Genomic DNA, 25,552 nt, shown 5'->3' on the forward strand with positions numbered 1-25,552 from the left:
TAGATATTCCGTCTCATGATGGGCGTGTGCCAAGGTTACTGGTCACCTAGAGTTACATGTAGGACCAGATGAAAGAAGATATTGTAATTGAGAACTATAGCTGTATAATTTTAGTAGTTGATTTTTTTAAATAATTTTGGGATCCATTAACAACAGTTCTCTCAAATCATATATCTGTCTTTATGATCTTAATAAATTGATTTTCAGAATTTCACTTTTCATGTACTCTGGATTTCTTGCAGATATGTTTCAACAAATATCTTACTCATTGCCTGGCATAGTATTAAATTTTATTGAATTGTAACTTTGGTAATAAATTAGGCAAAAGACAAGAAGTTCGAGAAAGAAAACAAAGTACATGATTTTGGGCATTAAGTGAGTTTGAGGAGGGCAAAAGAGAGAAGAGCCCAGGTACACTAAGCTGACGTTGAGATGTATAACCTTAGAAGTACGAAAGTAATGAACTATAAAAAGAGTGAGAGGGAGCAGTTGTTAATGAAACCATTAATATTATAGCAAATAGTGAATCCCATCTCCTGATGGACCAGGAGTTGTGTAATTCTCTTATTTCCTTTATTTCCCACTAGAAAGTTAATTCATGTGATACACGGCCAAGAGTAAATGCTGACAAATTCTTTAAACATTCTTTTTCAGAGAGCCTTATTGCCTACCTGCAATAATCCTCAGAATGACCTATTCTGTTAATCCCAGAATAACCTTAAAAGATAAAGGCTTTTATGATAAAATGTTTTTTTTTTCCTTAGGATAAAACATTGCTAAATAGACAACTAAACTAAATAGACAACTTCAACTTGGGTGAAGTACCTACTTAAGAATTTTGATAACCAGCTGGAATAATGGGTTAAGATCTAAATCTTATTAAATTCCATTGTAGCCTCTGTCTTTTATACAATTACCTTTTTTTTTTTCTTACCAAAGGGACTAAGGTCCTTTTGTTATTTTCATTGGATTTTTTTTTGCACTGTTGTCATGTTTATTGTAGAGAAAAGCATATAGATTAAATAGTTTGTGTATGAATGAGCAATCTAGAGATATAGGCATCCAAATACATAAAAGAGACACAGACAGCATGAGAATGTTGGGATCAATCCATTTACGAAGGTGTAAGAAGAAGGAATACCAAGATACCAACATCTGGCTTTTTAAAAACTGAGGTATAGTTGACCTCATTAGCTTCAGGTCTATAAATAGTGAATAGTGATAGTGACTTGATAATTCTATGCATTAAGCAGTGCTCACCACAATAAATGTAGTTGCCATCTCTAGCCTTCTTACTAGAAAATTTCAAAAGTTATTCTGATGCATCTGTTATTTCTTCATAATAAAATGGCTGTTGCATTTCATTGTATATAATTTTATTAGATATTACTGATAATTGCATAAAGTATGCTTCCTAACTTTACGCATTTCCTAATGTGTCCTCTCAGGTGATGTCCAAATAGGAAACTGATGTTACTGCTTCTGACACCATCTTCAAATCCAAAAACGGTCTTTATAACGTATGGAGACTCCTCCTTTCATGTGTTGGAGTAGACACTCCTCCAGAAAAACTGGACTGAGAAAGCCCTTGTTTGAAAGTTACCTAAAGATTATCATTGGAGGGAATTGTAACCAGGCATGTTGACTGTTTTCATTATTGACATTGGACTAAATGTCGGGAGCTTGAATGATGGAGATGCTATTACACAGAGAAGCTCAGGACGATATGATTGCAAGGCTTCATTTCAATGTTCCCATAAGTATTAAGTGCACATATTTATAATTTTCACTTTTAACAGGGTAAATTTAAAATAGATGCAGAAAAATAAATTATCTTTTTTCCAGATTTGAAAGGACACAGAAAGTTGTAAAGGGTAGTATTTTTACTTTTTAAATGCTTTTTCCTCCCTGCTAATTCTACTCCCCAATATTATCTGCTGTTAAGGAGTTTTGTGCATATCCTTTTGGGGCTTATCGATAAACAAATTGATAATGCCAGTAGTCATTTGGGCCCATACATTAGCTACAAATTTTCTCTTCAGTGAACATGCTTATATGTAATCTACTTATTAACTTCTCCAGCTAAGTTGTTGAAATAGTCCTACTACTTCCACTTCATTGGAATTAAGTATATCCAAAATTTATGTTTTGAGTTAAAAGTAGAGATTTCCCCAGAATGTGTAAATTATCCTCATCAATATTGTCTCCCAGTGTTTGTTTATGAGACTTCTTTTTTCTAAAACAGTACAAACATTGGATGTCAATGTTTTAATCTTTGATAGTGTGATACTACAAAGAAAGTATTTTTCTTCAGTTATTGTTCACTTCAGTCATCTTCATATGTCCTTAAACTGTACTAGTCATTTGTTATTCTGTGTTTTGTGTTACTTTGTTTTTTTGTTTTTTGTTTTTTTTCATTTCCCTTGGAATACTAGTGTCTTTGTTACTGGCTTTTAAAAGATCTTTTATGACTAACGATTTTAACCATTTACCATGCTTTGCAAATGAAATACCATGTTTTTTCACCATTTTACTGTGATATTTTACTTTTTGGTGTACAGAAGTTGTATATTGAAATATAACAATATTGTGTTTCATGCCTTTTGAGTTTTGTGTTTTTATTTAAAACATGAATGCATTACCATCATTTTTTGTATTTTCTTTTGTTGTTAATTATTTTGTGATTTTTCCCCATCAATCATTACTGTGGGTTTAAAGCATTACTTACTCAAATAATTAACTTAAGCAATTACCAATTATTTTAATTTCTACCATAGTAATTTAGAAATTCCCAAATAATATCAGCTGCATTTCTATTTGCTTGCCTTACCTTCTATTGATACTTTAAAATTACTGATGATTTTTAGTCTATTCCATTGAGTTCCATGTCATTTCTCTTCTTTTTTTCAGAATATTCCCTGTCTAGTCGCATTTTTTTCTCTCAATTGATGCTTAAAATTATTTTGCAAGTTGGAAAAAAATGCAGTTTTAATTTCATTTGCACCAAATTTAATAGATTAATTAGGAGAGAATAGATCTCTTTAAAATTGAGTCTTCCTCTCCAACTGCAAGGTATGTCTTTCTATTTTTAATCAACTTGTTATGTTGGGAAAATGCTAGATTATATTTTTTCATTAATTCCCAGTCATTTCATAGTTTTGTTAATGTGATGGGGATTGTGAACCTACTTTATTTTCTTATTAATATAAAAGCCTTTTTTTTAATTTACTTTTCTAATGGTATTTAATTGAAATACCATAATTCTGGTTTTCTTTCTTAGTTCGTGGTTCTTAATAGAATATATTGAAGCAGAAAAGGGCCCTTGGTTACTTGATCATGAATATTAATCCTATTAGTTTAAGGTTTGTTTACTTAGGGGTCATTTTAGGAAACTTCCTTTCTTTTTTTGAGCATTTTTCACAAAACTTGTTGACAAGTTTAATAAAATGTTTTGTTGTGTGTTATAGGTGATCATGCTTGCAATCAATTCTTGATTAGGCTAAAAATTAAACATTCTTGCATCTGCTCTCAATGAACTACATTTTATGTTATGTATGTGCATGTATGTGTGTGTGTATATTCCATATATATTTTCCTATTATAATTAAAATTTTATTTGCAGTTTCTGAAAATATAATCCTAAATAAACAGCTTATTTTGTTCTGTTTTCGTCAGGGTTCTGTATTTGGTTTATCTGCTCTACCAAAATGTTTGGAGTATTACTTGTATAGGCTGAAAACAAGGAGTATTAGCATTAATTATTTAGGTTTCATTTTGAAATAACTTTTGGCTTGCAAAAATGCTCTCTATCCTCCTCTTACATTAATATATTTCATTTACATGATATGGTTATCTACAAAAGGAATTTGCTGCACTGCTGTTAAGTGATCCTTTTATAATCCATGATTGAAAATAGAATCATACATTGCATGTAGTTGTTAAAGTCACTTTAATGTCCTTCTGCTTGGGACAGTTGCCCAGTTTTCTTCGGTTTTCATAATTTTGATCCTTTTGAAGAGTTGACAAAATATCCAACTATTAATGTTAATCAGTATGGGCTTGTGTGATTTTCATCATTGGACTGGTGGTTATGCATGTTTGATGAGATTGCTATAGAAGTGGTACTCCCTTCTCAGTACATCACTAGGGATCACGTACTATTGATACGTCTTGTGATTACTGCTATTACTTTTATTACATACTGTTACATAATTAGTATTAGTAGGAAAAGGTTCTGCAAATATTGTAACACTCTTATCTGCTAATTTTAGAACTTATTGATGTTTGTTGCCTGCAAAAATTAATACACTATGGCGTTTGTCAAATTGATTCTTAAAAATTTTCTCAGTACTACATTTTATTAATTGGAATTTTGTACTATAAGAGTTATTCCTTCCCCATTTAATATTTAATTATTCATTTCAGTGTGGACTCGTGGTATTTTGTTTATTCCATGGATTAAATTCATTACTTTTCTTTAATCTCGTTGTCCATCATTTGGCCATTCAGGTCTCTTTTAAGGTGGCTTCTGTGTCTTTTTAACATGTCCATATTTCCTTTCCTGAGTACTTACTTTCTGACCACCTAATAGTACCTGGGTTTATTTTGTTCTTATCTTGTGGAACCATCAGTTTCTCTAAGGATACTTGGTTCCTTATAGGGAATGGTACTTAGGAAGTAAGCTATGTATCAGAACTTCATTTATTTTTATGGTTCAGTAATATTCCAAAGTGTCTATATGTAACATTTGTTGTTGAACACTTGGATGTTTCTGCTTTTTGACTTTGAATAATAAGGTTTGTGACTTCCACATTGTCAATAATACTGCTATGAATATTGACATGAAAATGTCTTGAGTCCCTGTTTTCATTTTCTTTGGGTATATATCTTGGAGTGAAATAGCTAGGAATCATATGGTATTTTTATGTTTAACTCTTTTAGGTATGGTCTGTTTTTATTATGAAAAGTTTCATATTCATAATGAAATCATAATGAGTTTTCACATGCTGAGCAACTAGAATAATTAAAAATATTTTGCCATATATTGAAAACTGCAAATCATATGATATTTCAATCTTGAATTTTTTGTATGCATATACATCATAATTTTAAATAACCACAATATCATATCTATTATTAAGTAGAGTCCCTTATTGCCTTTTAAAATAAATCTTCATGTAAACTTGTCATATTGTCCAAACATCTAATAATTAGAACAAGTCTGGATCCAAGCAGGCACCATGCATTTTTATCTAGGCCATTTTTATCTTATTTTTGGTTATTAGTATTAATTTATTCTTAATACTAAATCTTTTAATCCCTTAATATAGGACATTTTCCCATGCTTTTTTGTTTCATATGTGTTAAATATTTTTTTTAATATTTAATCTTTTGCAATTCATTTCATTTTGGAAGAACTTTATATTTTTCTGTTACATTCATAGTGATTTTACCTACTATTTCTAGTGTGTTACATGTATTTTGGTGAGCTAATGTGGTCCAGGTTATTTCTGCTTTGAGGTTTTCTTTGTGTCTGTCTCTTTCATACATTCTCTGTCACATACCTACCTATCTATAACTATCTAGAAACATATTTATAGAATGTATAAATACCTTTATAAATTATGCATAAATACTTGTACATTTATGTAGACCATAACAAAAATATAGCTCATATTTCTAAATGTATTAGAGGTGCTTGGAAAGAGGCATTGTCTCCAATGTACAGAGCACTATATAAGTGATTGTGAAAGGTTCACTATTGTTACAGATCTGTATTTCTGTCTCTTTTAGGAACCACTAAATGACTTGCTGTTGATGTCTTGATCTGTTTTCTTTTTTTGTTTCATTACATATTGAATATTTGACCATTCTATCAATTTTGCAAGAGTATTTCATACACTGTGTCCCAAATAGAATATGAATATGTACTTACCATGTCCCATCCTAGAAAAAAATGACTAAGGCCTAGTTTTCTTTTATAATTTATTCTCATGTATTTTGTTGAATCTCAAGATTTGTGGACCCCAATACTTTTAAAAGATAATCATCATGCTACCTGCTAAAAAATGTAAAATGGAGGGGCACCTGAGTGGCTCAGTCTGTTGAGCATCTGACTTCAGCTCAGGTCATGATATCTTGGTTCGTGAGTTCGAATCCCACATCAGGCTCTCTGCTGTTAGCCTGGAGCCTATTTTGGATCCTTTGTCTATTTCTTTCTCTCTCTGCACTTCCTCTGCTCACACTGTCTCTTCCAAAAATAAACAAACATTAATTTTTTTTTAAATATATGAAATGTAATAAATCCTTTATGGTGTATCACAGCTGGATACCTAAAGTACTCTGAATTATTTATAGATTAAAAATCATTCAAACAGGTTTTGAAAATAGTTATGTTCAAATCAGCACTTGAATAGTTATGCATTCCATTCCACTTGGTTTGTTAATCTGTAGTTCTCTGAATTTGCAATGACTCTTTTTTTTTTATTTTAGATGTTTATTTTTGAGAGAGAGAGAGAGAGAGAGAGAGAGAGAACGCACATGCACAGGAGCAGGAGAGGGATAGGGAGAGAGGCAGACACAGAATCCAAAGCAGCTCCAGGCTCTGAGCCCGAAGTGGGGTTCGAACACATGAATCATGAGATCTTGACCTAAGCTGAAGTCTGACGCTTAACTGACTGAACCATGCAGGTGCCCCAGCTCTTTTTTTCTTTTTAAAGTTTATTTATGTATTTTCAGAGAGAGAGAGGGCACATGTGCATTTACCTGCATGAGTGGGAAAGGGGAAGAAGGGGCAAGAGTGTGAGAATCCCAAGCAGGCTCCACACAGTCAGTGCAGAGCCCAGTGTGGGGCTTGAACTCATGAACTGTGAGATCATAAACTGACCTGAAACTAAGAGCCAGACACATAACTGACTGAGCCACCTAGGGCCCCTCATCTCTGTGTCTCTCTTTTTTTTAACTTTCATAATTTCTATTTATGTTTGGAAGAAATCAGATTATATGTCTTTTAAAATTATCACACGTCTAATTCTACAAGTAGTATATGGCATCCCTGTGGTAGGGTTTAATATTTTCCCCCAAATCCTGTTAGATTTAAATGTCATATCAGTTTGGTTTTATTAATTCTTTAGTCACTTATTATAGGAATCTTTTTGATTGTAATACAGTATTTAGTAATTCATTATAAGAACAGTATGAATTTTAAATATTTTAATTATATTATAGTTAACATAGATTGTTATATTAGTTTCACGTGGACAGTATTGGGATTCAACAATTCCAAACATCAGAGTTTATCACAAGAAGTGCACTCAATTCCCATCATCCATTTCCTTTATGATAACCATCAGTTCTCTACAGTTAAAAGAGTCTTGGGTTGTGCCTCTCACCTTTTCCCTTTGCTTGTTTGTTTCTTAAATTCCACTTATGAGCGAAAAGAATATGGTATTTGTCTTTCTCTTACTTCCTTTGCTTACCATAATACTCTATAGCTCCAACCACATTGTTGCAGATGGCAAGATTTCATTCTTTTTGATGGCTGAGTAATTCATTTTATATATATGTATATAATATGTATGTAAAGATGTGTGTATGCATATGTATATATACATAAATATACACGCATACATACATATGCATACACACCACATCTTTATCCGTTCATCAGTAAATGGATACCTGACCTGCTTCCATATGTTGCCCATTGTAAATAATAGTGAAAAAAACATAGGGGCGCATGTGTCTCTTTGATTTACTGTTTTTGTATTCTTTGGCTAAATACCAGTAATATGATTTTTAGATTGTAGGGTAGTTATTTTTAACTTTTTCATGAACCTCCATTGGATATACCGGTTTGCATTCCAACCAACAGTGCCAGAGAGTCCCTTTTTCTCCACATTCTTCCAAATACTTGCTGTTTCTTATGTTGTTCGTTTTAGTCATTCTGACAGGTGTGTGCTGATATTTCACTGTAGTTTTTTTTTTAATGTTTATTTTTGAGAGAGAGAATGTGTGAGTGTAAGAGGGAAAGAGAATCCCAAGAAGATTTCTCTGACAGCATCGAGCCCAAATCCATGGGCTAGAGTCCATGAACTGGGAGATCATGACTGGAGCTGAAATCAAAAGCCAGATGCTTAACCCAACTGAGCCACCGAGGTGCCCCTCTCATTGTAGTTTTGATTTACATTTTCCTGATGATGAGTGAAGAACATCTTTTCATGTGTCTGTTGGCCATCTGTGTGTCTTTTCTTTTTTTTTTAATGTTCATTTTAGAGAGCAGAAGCAAGTGGGGAAAAGGACAGGGTGAGAAGGACAGAGGATCTGAGGCAGGCTCTTTGCTGACTGCAGAGAGCCTGATGCAGGGATTGAACTCAAGAACTGTAGGATCTTGACCAGAGCTGAAGTTGGACACTTAACCAACTGAGGCACCTGGGTGCCTCACTGTGTGTCTCTTTTGGGGAAATGTATGTTCATGAATTCTGTAATTATTTAATTGGATTATTTTTTTTGTGTGTGTATGTGAAGTTGTATAACTTCTTTATACTTTTGGATACTAACCCTTTTTCGGGTGTGTCATTTGCAGATATCTTCTCCCATTCAGTAAGTTGTCTTTTAGTTTAATTGATGGTTTCCTTCACTATGCAGAAGGTTTAAAATATATCCCAATAGTTTATTTTTGCTTTTGTTTCCATTGCCTCAGGAGACTTGTCTAGAAAAAAAAGTTGTTTCGGCCAATGCCCAAGAAGTGACTGCCTGTGTTCTCTTCTAGGATTTTTATGGTTTGAGGTTTCATATGTAGGTATTTAATTCATTTTTAGTTTATTTTTTGTGTGTGTAGTATAAGAAAGTGGTTCATTGTTTTGCATGTTGCTGTCCAACACCATTTATTGAGAAACTTGTCTTTTTCTATTGGATATTCTTTCCTGCTTTGTTGATTAACTGACCATATAGTTGTGGGTTTGTTTTCTATTCTGTTCTACTTTTCTGTGTGTCTATTTTTGTGCTAGTAGCATACTGTTTTGATTACTACAGATTTTTAATACACCTTGAAGGCCAGAATTGTGATGACTCCAGGTTTGCTTTTCTTTTTCAGAATTGCTTTGGTTTATTCTGGGTCTTTTATTTTCATAAAAATTTTAGTATTTGTTCTAGTTCGGTGAAGAATGTTAATGGTATTTTGATAGGGATTGCATTAAATGTGCATATTGATTTGGGTAGTATACACATTTTATCAATATTCATTCTTCCAATCCATGACCATGGAATGTTTTTTCCATTTCTTTATGTCATCTTCGGTTTCTTCCATCAGCATTTTACACTTTTCACAGTATAGGTGTTTTTACCTCTTTGGTTAAGTTTATTCCTAGGTATCTTATTGTTTTTGGTAAAATTGTAAATGGGATTGATTCCTTAATTTCTCTTTGTTGTTTCATTATTGACATACAGAAAGACAACAGATTTCCATACATAGCTTTCATATCCTACAGCTTGACTGAATTCATTTATCAGTTCTAGCAGTATTTTGGTGGAGCCTTTTGGGTCTTCTCTATAGAGTATCATGTCGTTTGCAAATAGTGAAAGGTTTACTTCTTCCTTGCTAATTTGGGTTCCTTTATTTTTGTTGTCTGATTGTTGAGGATAGGACCTCCCTTATGTTAAGTAACAGTGGTGAGAGTGAGCATCCTGTCTTGTTCCTTACTGTAAACTATGGGTGTTTTCATAGATGGCCTTTATTACGTCGAGGTATGTTCCTTCCATGCCTACTTTGTTGAGGTTTTTTTTTTTTTTTTTAACATGAATGGATGTTGAACTTTGTCAAATAATTTTTCTATATCTATTGAAATGATGATGTGGTTCTCATCCTTTCTTTTATTAATGTGGTGCATCACGTTGATTGATTTGTGAATGTCGAGCCACCTTGCAACCCAGAAATTACTCTCGCTTGATTGTGATGAAATGATTTTTTTCATGTATTGTCGGATTCATTTGCTAGTGTTTTACTGAGAATTTTTGCATCCATGTTAATCAGGGATATTGTCCCATAGTTCTCCTTTTTAGTGGAGTCTTGGTTTTGGTATCAGGGTAATGCTGGCCTCTTAAAATGAATTTGGAAGTTTTCCTTTCTTTTCTGTTTTTTAGAATACACTGAGAAGAATAGGTTAATACTTTGGTTTAAAGTCCATTTTGTCCACTATAGTAAGTACTGCTACTCTTTCTTTTGATATCCACTTACATACGTTTTCTCCATCCCCTCACTTTAATTTGCGGGTGACTTTCTGAAATGTGTCACTTAATGGCATATAGATGGGTCTTATTTTTTTAATTTTTTATTTTTATTTACTTAATTTTTATTTTTTTTACAATTTTTATTTTCATTTTATTTTTAATTAATTACTTAATTTGTATCCAAGTTAGTTAGCATATAGTGCAACAATGATTTCAGGAGTAGATTCCTTAATGCTCCTTACCCATTTAACCTATTCCCCTCCCACAATCCCTCCAACAACCCTGTTTGTTCTCTATATTTAAGTCTTTTATGTTTTGTCCTCTTCCCTGATTTTATATTATTTTTGCTTCCCTTCCCTTATGTTTATCTGTTTTATATCTTAAATTCATCATATGAATGAAGTCATATGATATTTGTCTTTGTCTGACTAATTCCGCTTAGCATAATACCCTCCAGTTCTACCCACATAGTTGCAAATGGCAAGATTTCATTCATTTTTGTTGTCTAGTAGTACTTACTTGTGTGTGTGTGTGTGTATGGAAAACATATATATATATACACACACACACATCACACATCTCACACACACACACACACACACACACACACACCACATCTTCTTTTTCCGTTCATCCATCGATGGACATTTGGGCTCTTTCCATACTTTTGCTATTGTCGATAGTGCTGCTATAAACATTGGAGTGAATGTGCCCCTTTGAAACAGTATACCTGTATCCCTTGGATAAATACCTAGCAGTGCAATTACTGGGTCATAGGGTAGCTCTGTTTTTAGTTTTTTGAGAAATCACCATACTGTTTTCCAGAGTGGCTGCACCAGCTTGCATCGCCACCAACAATGCAAAAGAGATCCTCTTTATCCGCATCCTCGCCAACATCTGTTGTTAATGGTAAGCCATTCTGACAGGTGTGAGGTGGTATCTCACTGTGGTTTTGATTTGTATTTCCTTGATGATGAGCGATGTTGAGCATTTTTTCATGTGTCGGTTGGCCATCTGGATGTCTTCCTTGGAGAAGTGTATTCCTGTCTTTTGCCCATTTCTTCACTGGATTATTTGTTTTTTGGGTGTGGAGTTTGATAAGTTCTTTATACAGTGTGAATACTAACCCTTTATCTGATAGGTCATTTGCAAGTATCTTCTCCCATTCTGTCAGTTGCCTTTTAGTTTTGCTGATTGTTTCCTTCGCTGTGCAGAAGCTTTTTATTTTGATGAGGTTCCAGTAGTTCATTTTTGTTTGTTTCCCTTGCCTCTGTAGATGTATTGAGGAAGAAGTTGCTGTGACCGAGGTTGAAGAGGTTTTTGCTTGCTTTCTCCTCTAGGGGAGGAGGCTTTGATGCCTTCCTGTTTTATGTTTAGGTCTTTCATCCCTTTTGAGTTTATTTTTGTGTAAGGTGTAAGAGAGTGGTCCAGGTTCATTTTTCTGCATGTCGCTGTCCAGTTTTCCCAGAAACATTTTCTGCATATTTTTACCTGCTTTGTCAAAGTTTAGTTGGCCATACGTTTGTGGGTCCATTTTTGGGTTCTCTGTTCTGTTCCATTGATCTGAGTGTCTGTTTTTATGCCAGCCATACTGTCTTGATGATAAGAGCTTTGGAATACAACTTGAAGTCTGGGATTGTGATGCCTCCAGCTTTGGTTTTCTTTTTCAAGATTGCTTTGGCTATTTGGGGTCTTTTCGGGTTCCATACAAATTTTAGGATTATTTGTTCTAGCTCTGTGAGGAATGCTGGTCATATTTCGATAGGGATTGCTGATGTTTTATTTTTTAAAGTAATTTCTATGCCCATGGGTCTAAAACTCAACTATCAAGAGTCACATGCTCTGCCAACTTAGCCAGAGGCCCCTGGGTCTTATTTTTACATCTACTCTGATACCCTTTGTCTCTTGATTGGAGCTTTTAGTCCATTTACGTTTAAAGTAAATAGTGATACATAGAACTAACTTCTTTGTCATTTTATTACTTGTTTTGTGGGGTGTTATTTAGGTTTTTATTTAAATTCCAGTTAATGTACAATCTAATATGAGATTCAGGTGTGCAGTTTAGTGACTGTGCATCTCCATGCAATACCTGGTGCTCATCACAAGTGCCCTCCTTAATTCCTATCACCCACTGAACCCAACCCTCCATCCACCTCCCTTGTTATAACCATCAGTTTTTGTCTATACTTAAGAGTCTGTTTGTTTGACTCTCTCTCTCTTTTTTCCATATGCTTATTTGTTTTATTTTTTATATTCCACACATGAGTGAAATCATATAGTATTTGTCTTTTACTTATTTTGCTTAGCATAATACATTCTAGCCCTATCCATGTGGTTGCAAATGCAAGATTTCATTCTTTTTTATGGCTAATATTCCATTGTGTATACACACCACATGTCTTTTATCCATTTATTATTTGATGGGCACTTGGGCTTTTTCCATAGTTTAGCTATTGTTCATAATGCTGCTATAAACATTGTGGCATATGTATCCCTTAAATTGTATTTTTGTATTCTTGGGAAAATACCCAGTAGTGCAATTGCTGAATTGTAGCAAAGTTCTATTTTTAATTTTTTGAGGATGTCTATTCATATCTTCTGTCCATTTTTTAATTGGACTTTTCACTTTTTGGGTGTTGAATTTCATGAGTTCTGTATAGATTTTGGATATTAACCATTTTGTCAGATATGTTATTTGCAAATATCTTCTCCCATTCTGTAGGATGCCTTTTAGTTTTGCTGTTTCCTTCACTGTGCAGAAGCTTTTTGTTTTGGTTTAGTCTCAATAATTTATTTTTGCATTTGTTTCCTTTTCCTCAGGAGACATATCTAATAAGTTACTATGACTTATGCTTGTTCTCAAGATTTTAATAGTTGCTGTAGGTTTATTCTCATCTTTTTCTTTGGTTTTTTGGTTTTAAGATGTTCCTGGGTTTGTTACATTTATGTTTTTCATATCTATTACTTTTATGTTTTAAGTGTTTGGTTACCATTGGTTTATATATGCCATCTTCTGCCTATAGCAGTCTACATTAAGCCTCATGGTCGCTTAATGTTAAACTCATTATTTACTCCTCTCCCCTCCAGGTTTCATATATTTGATATCCTATTTTACATCCTTTTGTTTTATGAATCCCATGACTAATTTTTACAGAAATAATTATTTTTACTGCTTTTTGTATGCTCACATGTGGTCTTCCGTCTTCACTCAATGGAAGATCTTATTTTGTTATTTTCTATTTTTCTGTGGTCTGTTGGGAAGACAATAAGCTTTATCAAGAGACACCCAGAAGGGAGTGTTTAATTTCTTTCATTTAGTTATGAATGATAGCACTTTTTTAATGTTTGTTTCAGAGTAGAAGTCACAGAATATTCTACATTGAATGTTCAGTGCTATCCCCTGCCATCTTTAAGTCTATTTACATTTTGTCTTACATGTTCAACCCCACTTCTTTGCCTTCATGAGTAGAAAATAGAGGAAAGATTTCTGATTAGGGAAAAGTACAGGAGCACTTTGTTTTTCTATCATTTTCCATGAAGAAATGACTATTTCTAACGTGGATAAGTTAGAAACAGGAACAGTGGACAGAAAAGAATATGGAGGTATATTTATACTCTCAATTTGTTTCCTTTCAAATATGATTTTTTATTCTAGTTAACGTACAGTGTTATGTTAATTAAGATGTACAATATAATGATTGCAGAATTCTATACATTACATACTGCTCATTACACTGAGTGTATTCTTAGTCACCTTCATTTATTTCACCAATCCCCCTACCCACCTCCCCTCTGTTAACCATCTGTTCTCTATATTTAAGGGTCCATTTTGTTTTCCTGTTTGTCTCTTCTTTGTTTTGTTTCTTTTTTTTTTTAATTTTTTTTCAACGTTTATTTATTTTTGGGACAGAGAGAGACAGAGCATGAACGGGGGAGGGGCAGAGAGAGAGGGAGACACAGAATCGGAAACAGGCTCCAGGCTCCGAGCCATCAGCCCAGAGCCTGACGCGGGGCTCGAACTCACGGACCGCGAGATCGTGACCTGGCTGAAGTCGGACGCTTAACCGACTGCGCCACCCAGGCGCCCCTGTTTTGTTTCTTAATTACACATATGAATGAAATAATATGGCATTTGGTTAGCTTTTTAAAGTACCAATAACATTTTTTTGTTTATTGTTTCCTTCTCTCTTATCCACCTTCTTGCTCCAGTTATATCACTTTTTTTGTAAACATCAAAGGCATATTTTTTAATACTAAGGTGATTGCAAGCCAGAAGTATTATTTATGAAATTCACTATGGTCCAGTACTTCAAATAAAAGGCTCTTTTCCAGACTAAGAATGGCATTCTATTTATGAGAATGTGTATAAAGACAGGCTATCTGGTTCCTCTAAGGTGATTCAGATATTTTTATATGCAGTAAATATGTCAAAGAAGAAAGAATCTTGTTCTCAATACATCTGTTCCTCATATCTATCACTGCAAAAGGCAGGATGTACCTAATATTCTTCAGAGTTGAATTTTTAAAATTGGCAATGATAATTGAGTTTATCTTAAGTTTTAATATCATAAATTAAGAAGTAACTTATGAGGGAATTTAAAATACAATTTTGATTTTTTAAAAATTCATTTTTTGAATTAGACATTTTGGTTATAATTTTGAGGGATAAATATGAGGAAAACTGTATATAGAATAGGAATGAAAGATGAAATGGCTAGCAATGCAATTAGAAAACTGTTATTGGCAGGCACTTGAATGCACAGTAATACAAAAGTATAGAAAATCCAGATGTTGACAGTAGCATTAGAAGATATTGCAGTGGGGTTACCTGAAATCATTGGAAATTGTTAGCCAAATGCAGAAACATAAAATGTGACCTATTTCTACTGATATAGAACAGGAGGAACTTTAAGTGATTCAGGGGTTTTAATTAAAACTAAAGAAATATCAGAATTACAGAACATGGTAAACTTAATTTCTGTTTATTCTAGGAGGGGGGAAAATTTTATTTCAGATTATTCAAATTCTGGAATTGTTCAGAAAGAAAGTGATAAATTTGATGTTAAATAGCAATGGGAAAAGTAAATACCAATTGATAATTAAAGAGATATATTTAATAAGAATGCTGAAATCCCTAATTAATATAAGATATTCTAATAGAGGGAAGAAAACTACCAATAAAATATAAGTATGTTATTTTAACAGATAGTTTATAGAAGAAATGTAAATTGTTATTAATCATGTAGAAGTACTCTTGGATATTCTTATAATTACAATGGAAAATACAACCAGGATATAATGATCTTCTCAACTGTCAGATTTATAGTAAGTCAAGATGTTTGACAGCAGTCTCTTTCAGCAATCTGAAAGAAGGGGAATCTGGCAAAATCATATGATGTTGGGATTATAAAATGTAAAACTTTTATGGATAGGAATTAAGTATTTAGTCATCTTATAGTTACATACAACCTTATAATGGATTGATGAATATATGTAAGTTACTATATAATTTTGGGGATGTAAGTATAAAATAATATTGGGCTATAGGAAGTGATGAGAGCAAAATGGTATTTCTGGTGATTTTATCACAACTGTTAATGGCCTTTGTTTCTGGTACATAGGTGCTATCTGAAAACAGTACAGGGCTTTCAACATAATTTTGATAAATAGGACATTGGATGTGAGAATTAGTTATGTAATGGTGTTTTATGGAATAGAGTTAGAAATAAAAGTATTGGTTAAATTTCAATTTAGGTAGGAATTCAAGGTTTTGGTGATTTTTGTCAGTATCCTGAGAAAAGAATAGGTATTCCTTTAAAAGTCATATAAGGGTAAAGGTGGTATTGTGTGTGTGTGTGTGTGTGTGTGTGTGTGTGTGTGTGTATGTATGTGTGTAATGAACATTTCCCAAATCCTGAGCTTTCTCCTTTCATTATCTTTCAGAATGATTTGAGGTAGCTCTTAAAGGATTTGGTCAATATTGCAAAGCCCTAGTAGAGATACCTGAGATTCTATGTGAAAATTTTATTGATTGATTTAGTTTTTAATTTAAATTCCAGTTAACATACAATGCAGTATTAGTTTCATTTGTACAAGTTAGTGATTGGACACATATAACATCTGGTGCTCATCACAACTATGCAAAGACTTTAAAATAGGTCATTTGAGGTTAATCCTGTGGTGAGGCTATTTTGATGTCCATTAGTGAAAAATAAGTTGATTTAATCAAATACTTGAGGGCCTATTTAGTACTCTCCACTGTAGTGAGTTATGCCTACCTAGCTGGTTGATCACTGAGTGGAATTGGCAAAACTAAGATTCCTTCATGGGATGATTGCATAAATGTGAGAACTGGTTAATCAAGTAACGGATGCATGAAGGATATACTGATGTCATTAGGTCAGGAAGATGGATGGAATAAAGAATAGATGATACTGGGGCAGCTGGGTGGCTCAGTTGGTTAAGCATCCGACTCTTGATTTTTGTCTCAGGTCTTGATCTCATGAACTCTGAGATCTAGCCCTGTGTCAGGCTACATTCTGAGCATACAGGTTGCTTGGGATTCTCTCACTCCCTTTCTCTCTCTGCTCCACCCCTGCTTGGTGCTTGCGGCTCTCTCTCTCTCTCTCTCTATTTAAATGGACAACTTCATGCATGGATTGATGGATGAATTCAGAAATGCCTTCTGGATACAATTAAGAAACAAGGATATAGGGGCACCTGTGTGGCTCAGTCAATTAAGCGACCGACTCTTGGTTCCTGCTCAGCTCATGATCTCATGGTGCATGAGTTTGAGCCCCTCATCAATCTGTCTCCCTTTCTCTCTGCCCACCCCCATCAAAGTAAATAAGCTTAAAAAATTAAAAAGAAACAAGGATATGTATAATATTCAGGGATGGAATACATGTATAAATGTGTTAGTGTATATATAGGGTTATTTTTGATTTTCAAGTTTTTATTTAAATTCTAGTTAATTAATATATAGGGTAATATTGGTCTCAGGAATAGAATTTAGTGATTCATCACTTAAATATTTAAATATAACGTCCAGTGTTTATCATCCATTTAGCCCGTCCCCTGCCCACCACCCTCCATAAACCCTCTGTTTGTTCTCATGAGTTAAGAGTCTTATGGTTTGCGTCCCTATCTTTTATTTTTCCCTTCCAATATGTTAATCTGTTTTGCTTCTTAAATTACACATGAGTGAAATCATATGGTATTTTTCTCTGACTTATATACACGCTGGCTCCATCCATATCATTGTAAATAGCAAGATTTAATTATTTTTGATGGCTGAGTAATTATATATATATATATATATATATATATATATATATATATTACATTACATCTTCTTTATCGTGTATATATAGGTTAATGCAAGAGTGGAAGGGAGTGTGGATAAGATACTGTGGATATAAAGTGATAATGCAAAATGAACTGATTAATAGATGGACACAAGAATGAATGATTTGATGATGGATATGGGCCTAAAAGAATATATAGGTAGGTGGATTCAGGGAAGGTTAATTCCTAGATCTGAGTTACTTTAAATCACAAAGATAAATTTCTCACAGTGACAGGATTTTTTTGGGGGTCATAGGTTCATGGCAATTATTGGTAGGCCAAATGTCACAAACAGTGATAATCTCCTGTCGCTTCCATCACAGCATAAAATTTTATGTTTTTTTGTCACTTTGAGAGATAACATGGAAAATTGCAAGTAACTCATGAAATAATTTCTTTACAAGTTTTTTCTTAGATAAAAGAAATCAATCATATACACGTTTTAGAAGGTAAACTTAGAAGGTTTACAAACTGTATTTCCTCCATGATTTCAAAGAGAGTAGAAAGAACATATTAAACAATAGTAACATCCAGTTCTCCCAGCACCATTTGTTAAAGAGGCTGTCTTTTTTCCATTGGATGTTCTTTCCTGCTTTGTCAAAGATGAGTTGGCCATACGTTTGTGGGTCTAGTTCTGGGGTTTCTATTCTATTCCATTGGTCTGTGTGTCTGTTTTTGTGCCAATACCATGCTGTCTTGATGATGACAGCTTTGTAGTAGAGGCTAAAGTCTGGGATTGTGATGCCTCCTGCTTTGGTCTTCTTCTTCAAAATTCCTTTGGCTATTCGGGGCCTTTTGTGGTTCCATATGAATTTTAGGATTGCTTGTTCTAGTTTCGAGAAGAATGCTGGTGCAATTTTGATTGGGATTGCATTGAATGTGTAGATAGCTTTGGGTAGTATTGACATTTTGGCAATATTTATTCTTCCAATCCATGAGCAGGGGATGTCTTTCCATTTCTTTAAATCTTCTTCAATTACCTTCATAACTTTTCTATAGTTTTCAGCATACAGATCTTTTACATCTTTGGTTAGATTTATTCCTAGGTATTTTATGCTTCTTGGTGCAATTATGAATGGGATCAGTTTCTGTATTTGTCTTTCTGTTGCTTCATTATTAGTGAATAAGAATGCAACTGATTTCTGTACATTGATTTTGTATCCTGCAACTTTGCTGAATTCATGTATCAGTTCTAGCAGACTTTTGGTGGAGTCTATCGGATTTTCCATGTATAATATCATGTCATCTGCAAAAAGCGAAAGCTTGACTTCATCGTTGCCAATTTTGATGCCTTTGATTTCCTTTTGTTGTCTGATTGCTGATGCTAGAACTTCCAGCACTATGTTAAACAACAGCGGTGAGAGTGGGCATCCCTGTCGTGTTCCTGATCTCAGGGAAAAAGCTCTCAGTTTTTCCCCGTTGAGGATGATGTTAGCTGTGGGCTTTTCATAAATGGCTTTTATGATCTTTAAGTATGTTCCTTCTATCCCGACTTTCTCAAGGGTTTTTATTAAGAAAGGGTGCTGGATTTTGTCAAAGGCCTTTTCTGCATTGATTGACAGGATCATATGGTTCTTCTCTTTTTTTTTGTTAATGTGATGTATCACGTTGATTGATTTGCGAATGTTGAACCAGCCCTGCATCCCAGGAATGAATCCCACTTGATCATGGTGAATAATTCTTTTTATATGCTGTTGAATTCGATTTGCTAGTATCTTATTGAGAATTTTTGCATCCATATTCATCAGGGATATTGGCCAGTAGTTCTCTTTTTTCACTGGGTCTCTGTCTGGTTTAGGAATCAAAGTAATACTGGCTTCATAGAATGAGTCTGGAAGTTTTCCTTCCCTTTCTATTTCTTGGAATAGCTTGAGAAGGATAGGTATTATCTCTGCTTTAAACGTCTGGTAGAATTCCCCTGGGAAGCCATCTGGTGCAGCCGCTCTGGAAAGCAGTGTGGAGGTTCCTCAGAAAATTAAAAATAGACCTACCCTATGACCCAGCAATAGCACTGCTAGGAATTTACCCAAGGGATACAGGAGTACTGATGCATAGGGGCACTTGTACCCCAATGTTCATAGCAGCACTCTCAACAATAGCCAAATTATGGAAAGAGCCTAAATGTCCATCAACTGATGAATGGATAAAGAAATTGTGGTTTATATACACAATGGAATACTACGTGGCAATGAGAAAAAATGAAATATGGCCTTTTGTAGCAACGTGGATGGAACTGGAGAGTGTAATGCTAAGTGAAATAAGCCATACAGAGAAAGACAGATACCATATGGTTTCACTCTTATGTGGATCCTGAGAAACTTAACAGGAACCCATGGGGGAGGGGAAGGAAAAAAAAAAAAAAAAAAGGACGTTAGAGTGGGAGAGAGCCAAAGCATAAGAGACTGTTAAAAACTGAGAACAAACTGAGGGTTGATGGGGGGTGGGAGGGAGGGGAGGGTGGGTGATGGGTATTGAGGAGGGCACCTTTTGGGATGAGCACTGGGTGTTGTATGGAAACCAATTTGTCAATAAATTTCATATATAAAAATAAATAAATAAATAAAAAAAACAATAGTAACATCTACCAAATGACACCTCTCTGGCTTCACATATTGGTTTTACTTTCTACATGCACATTAAACTTTACACCCTTCTCAGTGGGAACAAAAATAAGGAATCACCTGGCTAACAGTCCAATGTCTCTCAGTTGTGCACTGGAATCAGGTTATTTGCACTGATCTGTGTGTCAGTTTGCCTATTCCTGGTCCAGAGATATAGGAACTTTAAAAAAAGAAGTTATTTGTACCTAACTTCCCAGTGTTCAAGTATGGAGCAAGGATAAGGCAACCATAATAAAAGCTGCAAAATATAAAGGATAGAATGCAAGATACATATTCATTGGAAGATATTATCTATTATGATATTGTGAGGAGGGAGAACATTTTATTAGTACTTGGAAGATGCTCACTTGTCCTTTGTTCTTCTTGACACTGTATCAGCCTTCTGACATATTGTCCATACCTATTCCCTGCATAATTATTTTTAAGATAGGTGGTGTGAGATATGTTCTCTAAGGGAGGTGCAGAGCTTTTCTATTCAGAGAGAGTTGGGGCCTAAAGGTCATTTTAAGTTGTAAACAGTCAGATTTTTTAGTTCCTTAGGTACTAAAACTCCGTCAAATTAAGTCTTGGGAGAAGACTTCAGTAGCTTTTATGAGATTCTCCTTAATCTCTTACTTGTGATGATCATAGAATAATGTTTTGAATTAGAGATGCCACAAGAATGACCTGTAACAATGAGGTGTCATATGGGGCAAAGCTACTTTTATGGATCAGACCCACAAAAGTCTTTTCATGAGTAAGAAGTTAATGTTTGTTTTGTTAAGCCAGTAAGATTTTGAAGTTGCTGTAACTCAAAAGTGACTAATATAAATGGATAAGTTACGTGCAATAATTCAAGGATTGGTGAATGAATACATAGAATGGAGGGATGGATTGACGGTTTAAAACTTGTTTATAGGGGTGGATAGATAGAATAAAGAATGTGAGAATGAGGAATGAAATTTTTGCATAGTGTCCACTTAGGTAGATTTAAAAATTAGTGGATGCAAGATGGCATATTTTTGTTTGTTTTAGAAATAGAGCATGTGTGGGGGAGAAGGGCAGAGAGAGAGAGAAAATGTTATGCAGGCTCCACACTCTGCACTGAGCCTTAATGCAGAGCTCCATCCTACCACCCTGGAGTCATGGCCTGAACCAAAATCTAGAGACTGAGCCACGCAGGTGCTCCAAGAAGGGTATTTTAATAGAAGGCTGGAAAAGTGTGTGTAAGGAACTATTTCTTTATGTAATTGAGGGCAGAGCAATATATGAATTAGTTCAACATTGGGTGACTGAAAGAATGGATGGAAACTAGAATATTAAGTGGATGGCTAGATGCAAGAATCAAGAATTAATGTTTTCAAAAAATTTTCAAAAAAATACTGGAGATATATGTGGATTGGTGGACTTGATATTCAGTGAAGGTGTAGATAGTTAGATACTTAGAGGTTAGAATTTGGATTTCAGACTGGAATGTTGGGTGCATGTGTCGTGTACGGATATATGTTTAGATTAATAGGTATAGATATGGATGACTAGAGTAATGGATCAATATAGGAATCAATGCACAGATAAATGGATTGCATGAGTGTGCTAGCATTGTTGATGTTTTCAGAGTGACTTGATAGATGCATTGATGGATAGATGGTTTGTTTCAAGAAGCAGTGGTACAGAAATTTTATCATTGGAAAAATAGACTAATATAATAAAATCACCATGTAAAATTGAATGGAAAAAATGGAGGTACTATTGAGGGAATAGGCTAATTATTTAAAAATAAGAAAAAAATTAGTGGTTGCTTTCTCATACTGTTGCAATAATAAATTTTATTTATTTTTAATTTTTTTAATATTTATTTATTTTCGAGAGAGAGAGACAGAGCACAAGCAGGGGAGGGGCAGAGAGAGAGGGAGACACAGAATCCAAAGCAGGTTCCAGGCTCCAAGTGTCAGCACAAAGCCCCACGCAGGGCTCAAACTCAGGAACTGTGAGATCATGACCTGAGCTGAAGTCAGAGGCTTAACCAACTGAGCCTCACAGGTATCCCTAAATTTTTAAAAAGAGCAAAACAAAAAGAAATGAAAAAACAATTGTAGTGAGTTTATGAGAGTAGTTTCTATTATACTGACTTTTGTATATTATTTAATAACTTGAGGTCTTTTGTGAGGTTGATCAAAGAGTCAGCTTTACCTTATGTATTTTATGGTGGTCATTGTATATATGACAATTTCCCCATATTTTCCACAGTTTTAACTGAGGTGTTACCAGCTTAAGAAGTGAGATATTTTAGATGCTTCACTACCTGACATTTCCATATCAATCCAAATTCTTATACTTGTTTATCATTTCTGTGGACTTCATTCTTCAACAGTGCTGGTAAGAATCAGTAACACTGGTATACTATTTGTTTATATTTGACCAGTTTGATGTGGAATCAGTTTTTCATATTTTAAGATCCCAAACCATTTATGAATTCGATAAAGCATAGGATTGTCAAATTGTGGAATGATTGCCAATTAGATGGAATATAAGAGATTTTTAAAAAGGTATTAAATAAATATTGAGGCAATGTTGATATATAGATTATGTAGATTTTTACTTACTCTTACTACTCTTACCTACTCTTGCCATAAAATGTGATGTTATCCAGAGACTACAATCTCTGTCAGTATACTCAGTAAATTTTAAATTCATTTAAATATTAAATGTTTTGAAATAAATACATTAGTAATGGATGGATAAAGGGAGTCAAGGAAGTCAGGCAGGTAGGGGTAAAAAGTAAAAGGATAGAAGGGCATCAGAAAGAAAATATATTAGGAAGTATAATTTGCTGCTAATAATATGGGTCTTAATGATAGCAGGAAGTTGACTTTTATTTCCAGATGCATGATTTAGGGTATTCCTAATATCAGATAAGACGGATAGACAAGAGTTGAGGAATATTCCACTATTACTCTAAAGAAGTACCTTCTTAACACCCTTTCATTTGATGAGTGAATGAAGATTTTTTTTTTCAGATATTTTCAAGCATTTTTTTCTTTCTTTCACAAGCATGTTTCATAAGCAAGGACCAAAGAGACTTTGACCACAGGTAAGAGCATTAACACCAATACCCTGATTTTAACTGATCTTTTTGGGTGTATTGATGGGATACATTCTTATTTGAGTTATTGGACAGTACCTTTTTTTTTCATCAAACTTTTTATGTTGGCATAACTGATTATTTTGATGTAATAGTTAAACCTAGGGTTTTGTCGTTATATCTTGTTAGTAAGCAACACTTAATGAAACTGAAATAGAAGTGTTCTTCTCTTACGGCCATCTTCCATTAGGATCATCAGACACTGCACAATAAGCTTTTGGGAAAGCAGGGATAATGCATATGTGGGTACTCTGATAATTGGTTTTGTTTTTTGGAAAGGTTTCTATGAAACACTATGAAATTTACAGAGCACACTTGTCGTATTTCTTTGTACCTTTATCTTTTATTTTTTAACCCTGAATGGATAATATATATTAGCACTAAGTAGTTACACAAGAAATGTTCAAAGAATGAAATAAGGTTAAATGACATGAAAATAATTTGGAATATAAGATTGGTACTCAAAATCTAGTAGAATGATTGAAGAAGTAAAATTATAGTTTCATCATTTTCCTACAGTAAATATACCTGGTTTTTGTAGTTTGGAGATATTTAGCATTAGGATCATAGGAATTGTTTTTCATGAAATATCACTAAAATGCTAGAAGATGATATCCATTTGTCCTGATGAATGGCTTTGTGACAACCTGTTGTTTATTTTCATTTGCAATCTCTCCCTCTGTACTATCCTAGGTGGTGAACAAGTATACAAGAGGATCATAGATACCTTCCTGCAGTGGTTCCATCCACAGCATCGCCAAATTGATGTTGTTATTTCCCTCTTTTTGAAGCTCATTGCATCATTGTATCTCAAAGGGCACAAGTTATAAATATAAATATAGATATAAATGTAAATATATAGATATAAATATAAATATATAAATATAAATATAAACATAAATCTCCCCAGGAATAGAAGTGGTCTGCTTTTTGGCAAGTAATGGCCAAGAATGTTAAGTACTTCTTTGTTCTCTGACTATATCTTGAGCTTTTCTCTATTGTTATTTACTTCATTGATTTTTTTTTCTCTATGTTTTACTTTACAAGTGGGAATGATATTTGCATGTGGTAAATGTAATTAATGCAACCCCATGGACACCTTGGTCATACTATAGATTATAACCAGGCTATCTCACAAGCTGAGTACCTCCCATGTGGCAGTTTGGATACCATTTGTAAAATGCGTTGTTCGTCATTTGAATCATGAGCCCTCAGTTGTTAGAGTGGTTGGTCCAAAACAGTAGCCTCTTAAAACATTTGTGTTACATGCAAATAGATATTCTGTAGTTTTAGTTTTTATTCAACCTAGTAGATCTCACCCTAGAACATGATCAGAGCCTGACCATAGTTGACCTCTTCCTTAGTACCCAAATTTAAGACTTGGATGCTGTCACAACTCTGGTTGTTTAAGGTAGAACCAGACTCTTTAACTGACATTTTTAGCCTTGGCAATGCCGTCCTGTAGAACACATGGTTCTATGATTTTATTGGTATCACTGGAATTTTGAAATTGGAGTAAAGAACTCAAGGCAACCAAGATATTTCACTTTTATTCACATTATCCTGGCTTTTATTTGTTTTCTGTTTAATCTAAATAGGCTTAATACAGATGGCTGTGTTTATTGGAAGTTTTAATTGACTACTTCTAAAACATAAACTGTATTGTAATCAGGGAACTACTATCTGCATTGCCCATCTTGTCTTAGTAGACAGGTTTGACACATAGCACACTGAAATAGGGCCAATAATAGGATTATTAAACAGTTTAAAGCAAAATTTGGTCATTCATCCTTCATCTTTCATTCCTACTTCCTAGGTGTAACAAGCATTAATCAGTTATGCTACAGTTAATATTTCTAAGCTCATACAGTTTATGCGCAATTTATTTTACAAATAAGACATTATGGTTTTTGCAGCTATATTTTTTATTAAATATACTGTGGATGTATTTCTAACCCAATAAATGTAGTTTCTCTACAGACTTTTCATTTGATGGAAAGTACATATCCTAATGGGTTTATCCATTTCTCCATCTTGGGAAATTCAGATTAAATATTATATATATATATATATTAACATTTTATGCATATATATTATGCACTTGGGCTCCTAATTCTGTAAGATAGATTTCTAGTTGTGGCATTGTTGGATCATCAGTTCTGCATACTTGTGATTTCAGTAGGTATTATGAAATTGCCCTTGAAATGTTTTCTAGGTCAGAACACAGCTGTGGTGT

At 33.9% G+C, this 25,552-nt stretch overlaps 2 long non-coding RNA genes across 5 annotated transcripts in view; both read left to right on the forward strand.

The window, feature by feature from the left end:
• Window positions 1-2,597, forward strand: part of LOC115515608 — a 29,823-nt gene extending 27,226 nt beyond the window's left edge. For both annotated transcript variants that reach the window (XR_003969342.1, XR_003969343.1), the window contains one exon: window positions 1,449-2,597. This is a non-coding gene — a long non-coding RNA (uncharacterized LOC115515608). The remainder of the gene's footprint in view (window positions 1-1,448) is intronic.
• Window positions 2,598-2,662: 65 nt separating this feature from the next.
• On the forward strand, window positions 2,663-25,297 carry LOC115515610. 3 transcript variants are annotated; one of them, XR_003969346.2, is made up of 6 exons: window positions 2,663-3,072; window positions 8,702-8,796; window positions 17,601-17,733; window positions 22,422-22,550; window positions 23,226-23,265; window positions 24,010-25,297. It is a non-coding gene; the product is annotated as an uncharacterized LOC115515610 (long non-coding RNA). The 3 variants fall into 3 exon arrangements; XR_003969345.2 differs by lacking the exon at window positions 8,702-8,796 and having other exon boundaries at window positions 2,667-3,072; window positions 23,192-23,265; XR_003969344.2 differs by lacking the exon at window positions 8,702-8,796 and having other exon boundaries at window positions 2,668-3,072.
• Window positions 25,298-25,552: the final 255 nt, after the last annotated feature.

Source organism: Lynx canadensis, chromosome B3, assembly GCF_007474595.2.
Source record: "Lynx canadensis isolate LIC74 chromosome B3, mLynCan4.pri.v2, whole genome shotgun sequence".
NCBI classification, from domain to species: Eukaryota; Metazoa; Chordata; class Mammalia; order Carnivora; family Felidae; genus Lynx; species Lynx canadensis.